The sequence below is a fragment of the Mastomys coucha genome, unplaced genomic scaffold (assembly GCF_008632895.1).
Source record: "Mastomys coucha isolate ucsf_1 unplaced genomic scaffold, UCSF_Mcou_1 pScaffold17, whole genome shotgun sequence".
NCBI lineage: Eukaryota > Metazoa > Chordata > Mammalia > Rodentia > Muridae > Mastomys > Mastomys coucha.
In genome coordinates this window covers 28,560,236-28,566,667 of record NW_022196899.1, presented here as the reverse complement: position 1 = coordinate 28,566,667, position 6,432 = coordinate 28,560,236, and the positions used below count along the sequence as shown (strand labels likewise).

General features: G+C 44.3%; 1 long non-coding RNA gene across 4 annotated transcripts in view; it reads right to left on the bottom strand.

Moving 5' to 3' along the window:
- LOC116095089 overlaps positions 1-5,137 on the bottom strand; it is a 54,555-nt gene extending 49,418 nt beyond the window's left edge. Inside the window, exon 1 of one of the 4 annotated variants that reach the window (XR_004120439.1) lies at positions 4,976-5,137. This is a non-coding gene — a long non-coding RNA (uncharacterized LOC116095089). The remainder of the gene's footprint in view (positions 1-4,975) is intronic. The other 3 variants (XR_004120438.1, XR_004120440.1, XR_004120441.1) reach the window with 3 other exon arrangements.
- Between the last annotated feature and the right edge of the window lie 1,295 nt (positions 5,138-6,432).

Sequence of the window (6,432 nt, the reverse complement as noted above, 5' to 3'; positions counted from 1 at the left end):
GGACAGGAGAGGGGGGCTGCTACTGGCAATGGAGGAAGAGACTTGTGAGGGGGCCTGGGAGGACAGGAAGGGGGAGCTGCTACTGGGATGTAAAGTAAATAAGGAAGTTAGAGAAAAAAAAGTCACTATAATCGGTACAAAAAGACTGACGGTCTTATGAGGTGTGTCTGAGAGCTGAGTAAGACGCAATGTGTCATTATCTAGGCATACACCTGGAGATGAGGAGACATGCGCAGACGCATAGCCCATGGCAGAGCACAGGAAATGCTTTCTCCGGTCCGCTGAGCAGACTCCCCCACACCACTCAGTGAATTCACTTCTCAAGACAACTTTCTACTCGTGTCCTAGAAAGCACATGTGCTTCCCTCAGAGGAAGCCTGCCTAACTCTTCTGAGTGATTGAGACCTTACATGTACCTTTGGAAAGCTCTAGAGGCGACAGTCACCAAGGCCACTGTTAATCGGCTCTGAGGGTTACACGAAGCTACTCTCAAAGGGCACACAGCAGCTCTAAAGCTCTAACCTACTGTTACGTCTGACTGTGGCCTAAGAAGGCCCTGCGAAGGATACTAGCTCCTCGGGTCCTCAATGAAAGATAGAACTTGTGTGACCTTGAACTCAGTGTGCATTCTCAAATGTGACACCCAAATTATAATCCATAAGTGAAAACATTAACAACTTAAAGATTTCCACTCTCCAAATATGGAAGTAGTTAAAAATCAAGCCACAGATGTAAGGAAAATAGTAACTGAGTATCTCCATATCCACAACACATTAAAGGTAATGTGTCATACGCAGAGAGATGCATGGCTTCTTTTCAAAATATAAAGCACTCACACAGAAATAAAAAGCAATAGCACAGGAAAATATGGACAAAAGACCTAACAAACATTTTGTCAGTTTTTTAAATTCAGTTAAATATTCATTTATCCTAATACCAAGTAACTCATGAAGGCTACATGTCCATACTAAAATGTGTGTGAGAATGTTCATTTAATCCTAATTCAAAACAAGTAAAAGTCAAAGAACCTTAAAGATAGAACTGTACAGGTGGCTGTACTATGAGACGTGGGATCCGGAACACAGCTCCCCTGGGACGGATAACTCACACAGAAGGATGGGTCAAGGGCTGTGTAGATGGATCAGTGCTTCAGAGCACTGGCTGCTCTTCCAAGAACCAGAACTTGTTACCCAGGACCTAAATGGCATCTCAAAACCATCTCTAACTCCAGCCCCAGGGGACCTCATCCCCACTATTGACCCCCACAGGCACCAGACACACCCCTGGTATACAGACATGCACACCAGCACAACATCCACAAGCATAAAAATAAATAATTTTTTAAAACTACTCTGCTAAAGAAAAGAAGCCAGACCCCAAAGACCACATATTTTTATTCCATCATGGGAAACTTAAGGATAGCACATAACTGTAAAGGCAGAGTTTAGGCTAGAGTGTATGAGGATGATTACAAACAGGTACAGGGGAGCATTCTGAAGGGAGAGAAATATATTCAACCTCGGCTATGCTAATGGTCATCCAGGTGAAGGTATGTATTGGAAATCACCGAACTGACACTTGCTTGTGTCTATTGTAGTTCATTGTTTTGGTAGAATGAGTGTTAAGTGTGCACTCAACCATCAAGGTGTACCACCAGGAAAGTCACTCCTTCCTTCGTAATTGATACTAACACTTTAGAGAAACGTGGGGACTGAGAATGAGTCTGAACCAACCATAAACAGGACCTCGTGAAACTGAAAAACTTCTGTATGGCAAAGGACATCACCGTCAAAGTGGCAGGCTACACAAATTCTTCTCCAAGAAGACTCAAGCAAAGCACAGGGGTGGGGGTGGGGAAGTGACATACTTACTTAATGATGCACACAAAGCCCGAGCTTCCAGCCCTGGCCCAGCACTAATGAGCTATAGTGGCGCACACCTGCAATCTCAGCACTTAGGAGGCAGAGGCAGAAGGATCAGAAGTTCAAAGTCATCCTTAGCTACACAATAAACTTAAAAGCAGCCAGAGGTACATGAGACCCTGTTGTCTTCGCTACCCCCCACCCCCGGCTTCTCTCTCTCTAGACATAGAAAGTGTATATATAGATATAGACATATAGATATATTCATGTACATGAAGCCAAGTCCTAAAAATATCTCCTTTACGTCATCTCTGGAGCTGGCTGCAGAGAGGATGCCGGAGACACACATCACCATTACTTCAGCAAATAATCACTATGTCACACTTCCCTGAGAGCCACTTGGGTAAGTCAGATATTCCCTGCTCTGAGCTACATAGCTGTGCCAGGGACACCTTGGGACAGAGTACTTGCCCTGTTATAACCACTTACTTCTGACTACATTTGGGCAATGGGCCATGATAACATTGGGAGAAAAATATTTTCTTTTCACAGTGAACTTCTTTCTCCTGCCTGAGTAGAAAAATTAGACTGCCTCGAATGTTAGCTTTTAAATGTACTGACCTCATTTTTCAAGAGAGCAAGTGTGAAAATGAGAACTGTTTTGAAGATTTCCTTAACCATCTATTGTTTTGCATATTCATATATGCAAATGTGCAAATCCACTATCTGTGTTGGAGATGCGGCCTCATTCTGCAGCCCAGGCTGTCCTAGAACTTACTCGCCTGTTTCAGCTCCCCAGTGCTTTAATTACAACCTTGTGTCGCCACATCCAGATGTGCATATCCTGTTTAACATCTCTAATTCAAAATCTATAAACTAAATCAAAGTTTTTTGAGTGCTAATATGAAGCTAAAACTTTGAGTAGCCTCATGCAATGGGCCAAAGTCAGAATGCATGCACACTAAAAGCATGGTATATAATTATTTCCATAGAGCATCTATGAAGCCAAATGTATTTTACATCTAATCTTACTTTTTACATATATGCAAATATTCCTGAAGAAATCTGAAATTCTCTCTTAGTTGAGTTTTTGTCAACTTGACACAAGCTAACATTATCTGGGAAGAGATGCCTCAGTGAGACAGTGCCTCCATCAAGACAGCCTTTACACAAGTTTATATGGCATTTCTTTCATTAATGATTGACAAGGAAGGAACCAGGCCACAGAAGGGTGGGAGCCACCCATGGGCAGGTGGTCTTGCGTTGTATAAAAAAAAAAAAAAGAGGCTAAGCAAGCCATGAGGGTAAGCCAGTAAACAGCATTCCTCCATGGCTTCTGCTTCAGCTCCTGCTTCCAGGCTTCTGCCTTGAGTTCCTGTCCTGACTTCCCTTAATGAGAACTGTACACTGAAACTTAAACACACACACACACACACAGACACACACACACATTACCTTTTTTTAAATTGCAACAAAAGAAACCTAACTGAAACAAATTCTAAACACTCCTGATCCCAACTACATTAGGTAAGGGTTACTCTGGCTATTCTAAAACAGAAATCAAATGAACTGAGGTGAGTTCCTCCATCTGAGGTAGCAAAATGTACCGCACATGAATTCTATGAATTCTATAAATTCTATAAACATATTCTAAAAATTAGTTTACTAGTGTCTTACTGCTCCAGAAAGCCTATTTCTCCAAATAAATAACTTTTATATACTATATGTATATATACATGTATATATAAAGTCTGCCTTTTTAGTTTTCCTGATGCTGTGATAAAATATCCCAACAAAAACACCATAGGGTAAAAAGGGGTTCACTCTGGCTCGTAGTCCAAGAGCATAGTCCATCATGGTGGGGAATCAAGGCAGCGTGGTATGGGGTAGCTGGTCATATGTACAAACAGGAAACAGTCCCAGTAATGCTTGCTCAGCTCACGGCAGACCCAATTGGGTAGGCAGTTAAGATTCACCATCACACAACTCTTATTCCAAATCCTTCTGGCTTCTGGTTTCTATCTATAGCTGCTGGCTACATGGGCTCAGTGCTCACGCAGCCATCTTAGGGGAACATAGTAAAGGAACAGGGGCCCCAGCAGGAAGTGGGGGGTGGGGGGTTCTGAGGACAATTCCCAAGAGAGCTATAAGAGATCCCAGGTTTCACAAAGGAAGCACAGTGGCTGTGACAGCTCAGTGGAGTCAGTGTGCATCTCAGTTCTAAGGAGCTTCCGTCCCTCCATGTTTCTCCAGCCAAGAGTTTTGCTAAGTTACCAGGCAGACTCTCAGACTCTGCCTTCCCAGGAAAGCCTCTCGCTGAATTGCCATAGCTTTTGCTGTTAGTGTTACTGTAAAATGTGACTGTTCTATAGTGTTGGTGGTTATGGCTCATATTTTCTGATAGAGCTTAGTCTTTAAGATTTAAAACTCTTGAGGTTGGGGGGAAGATGTGCTCCTCTAAGGCCAGCGCTGAGGGAGAGGCAGGTAGATCTATATGAGCGCCAAAGCCAACCAGGACTACACAGTGAGATCCTGTCTACAAAATATATCAGACTAACCCTCTCTCCTCCCCTCCCCACCCCTGCCCAATCACACAGTATCATGTAATTAAAGCTGGCCTTGAACTCCCAACTCTTGTGCTTCTTCTTGAATGCTGATAACAGGTATGCACTATCATGATCAACTTACAACTTTCCTCCCCAAAATGTCACACCCCTCCAAGCAGAGCTCAGAAATGACCTACACAGCTGGAGTTCAGCCTGGTAGGGGAGCACTGCTCCCCCTGAGCTCCCATGGGACCGCAATCCACTCCTCTTCTGTTTCCGTACCATCATCTTCTCCAAGGCCACAGTCTCAATGGCTTTTTTCCTCCAGCAGTGACATACACAACTATTTCTAGGGCCCAACTCTTTAGTAGCAGGAACCCAAATCATATTTTGGTTTGTTTTCTTCTATACTGCTATACCCCCTTCTCATTATAAAACACACCACTGTCTGCCTCTTCCCAGATGACAGTCTCCTAATGGGGTCAAATGTCAGCTCCTGGCCATTTTACATCTGCCTTGCACATGATTCCCACTCCTGAGTCCATCCCACCGTGCCTGGCTACTTACTTTGGTTGCTTTGTTCCCTCAGGAACTTGACTCATCAGTAAAGTCCCAAGCTTAGCCCATCAGTTACAACTGTCAGTACTTGAATCCCAACTGCCAAGGTCTTTCCCATGGTGCTCTTGGGCACCAAGCCAACCAGAGAGAGCTACATGAAATTAGTGTCCCTGGGTGTTCTGTGGTGGCTAGATGTGGTTAGAGGAGAGGTTTTCTGGTAGAATCTAAAGTTTCTGACCAATAAGTGACAAGAAGGGGAATTTAGGCTTTTTAGTTGTGGACAAAAGTCATGTTGTGTAGTCAAGTTGGGAGAACATGTTCCTAATGGGGAGATTTGGTTGCACAGTGGTTGAGAGCTCTGCTGAAAGGTGCAGGGGAACCCTCAGTGGTGCCTGGGCTGCTTGCTCAGCTTGGGCTGGGGTGACAGCATCCATCCTTGACAATGGACACACACTCCTGGCCATCCCCACCTCTCCAGCTGCTGAAAGTTCGAACAATAACCAGACTCTCTTGTTATTGTTGGATAACCCTTCCTGGGAGTCTGCAATAAGTTAAATGCAGAATAAAGTCTGTATTGTTCTGTTGGCTCTTTTGAGATTCTTGGTATCTCATCTGAGGGAGCCTCTGTTCCCTCAAGGTAAAAAAAAAAAAAAAACAAAAACAAAAACAAAAACAAAACACAGAAACCCACATATTACTAGGCCTTTCTCCTAGCTGTCACAACACCAGCAGTGTGAGAGTCACTATGCGTAGGAGATGATGTTTATAAGGATAACTTCCCTTTAAAATGGGGTGCATAATTATTGTTTTAGGGGGCAGCTAATGAGTGGAACTTGTAGAAGATTAAAAACACATTAGGTTTGGGAGGACCAGTGGGGTGAAAGCAAGCCACCATCCTTCCCATGTGGAGAGGAAGGCTGAGTGCTAAGTGTCTCAGGAGTGTCTTCCCAACTCCACCCCACCATGGGCTTAACAATGTCTAGCATGCCTTGGAAGCCACCCAACCCGAAAGCCATTCCCAGAGAACACACCAGTCTCTGCGCATCAGTGCAGATTCAGCACAGCACCACTGAGAACAAAGGGATAGTGCTGGCATGGGGATAAGAAGTTCCTCAAAGCAGCAGAGATGACCAGGAAGAGACAGCCCCTCTCCCAGGCTTCAGGGAGCCCCACCTCAGGGCAAAGCTGGGAACTTAAACTGAAAAGGTCAGGTGACATATAAAAACAGAGATGTGAGCAAAGGATTATGGGAACCAGAGATAATGGAAGGCTACAAAGAAGGGACATTTGAGTGGGGCTTTGAAGGAGGAAGAAGAGTCCCACTGTTACACGGATGCTTCAGAGGAAAAACAAACAGAACATCATGGGAATGGTAGGACCAAATCCACAAAGCAGTTTCGACTTGCTGTATGCCGTGGCAGGTCCCGGTCATGCTTTCAGACACAATGTGAGTCATAGAAAGAACG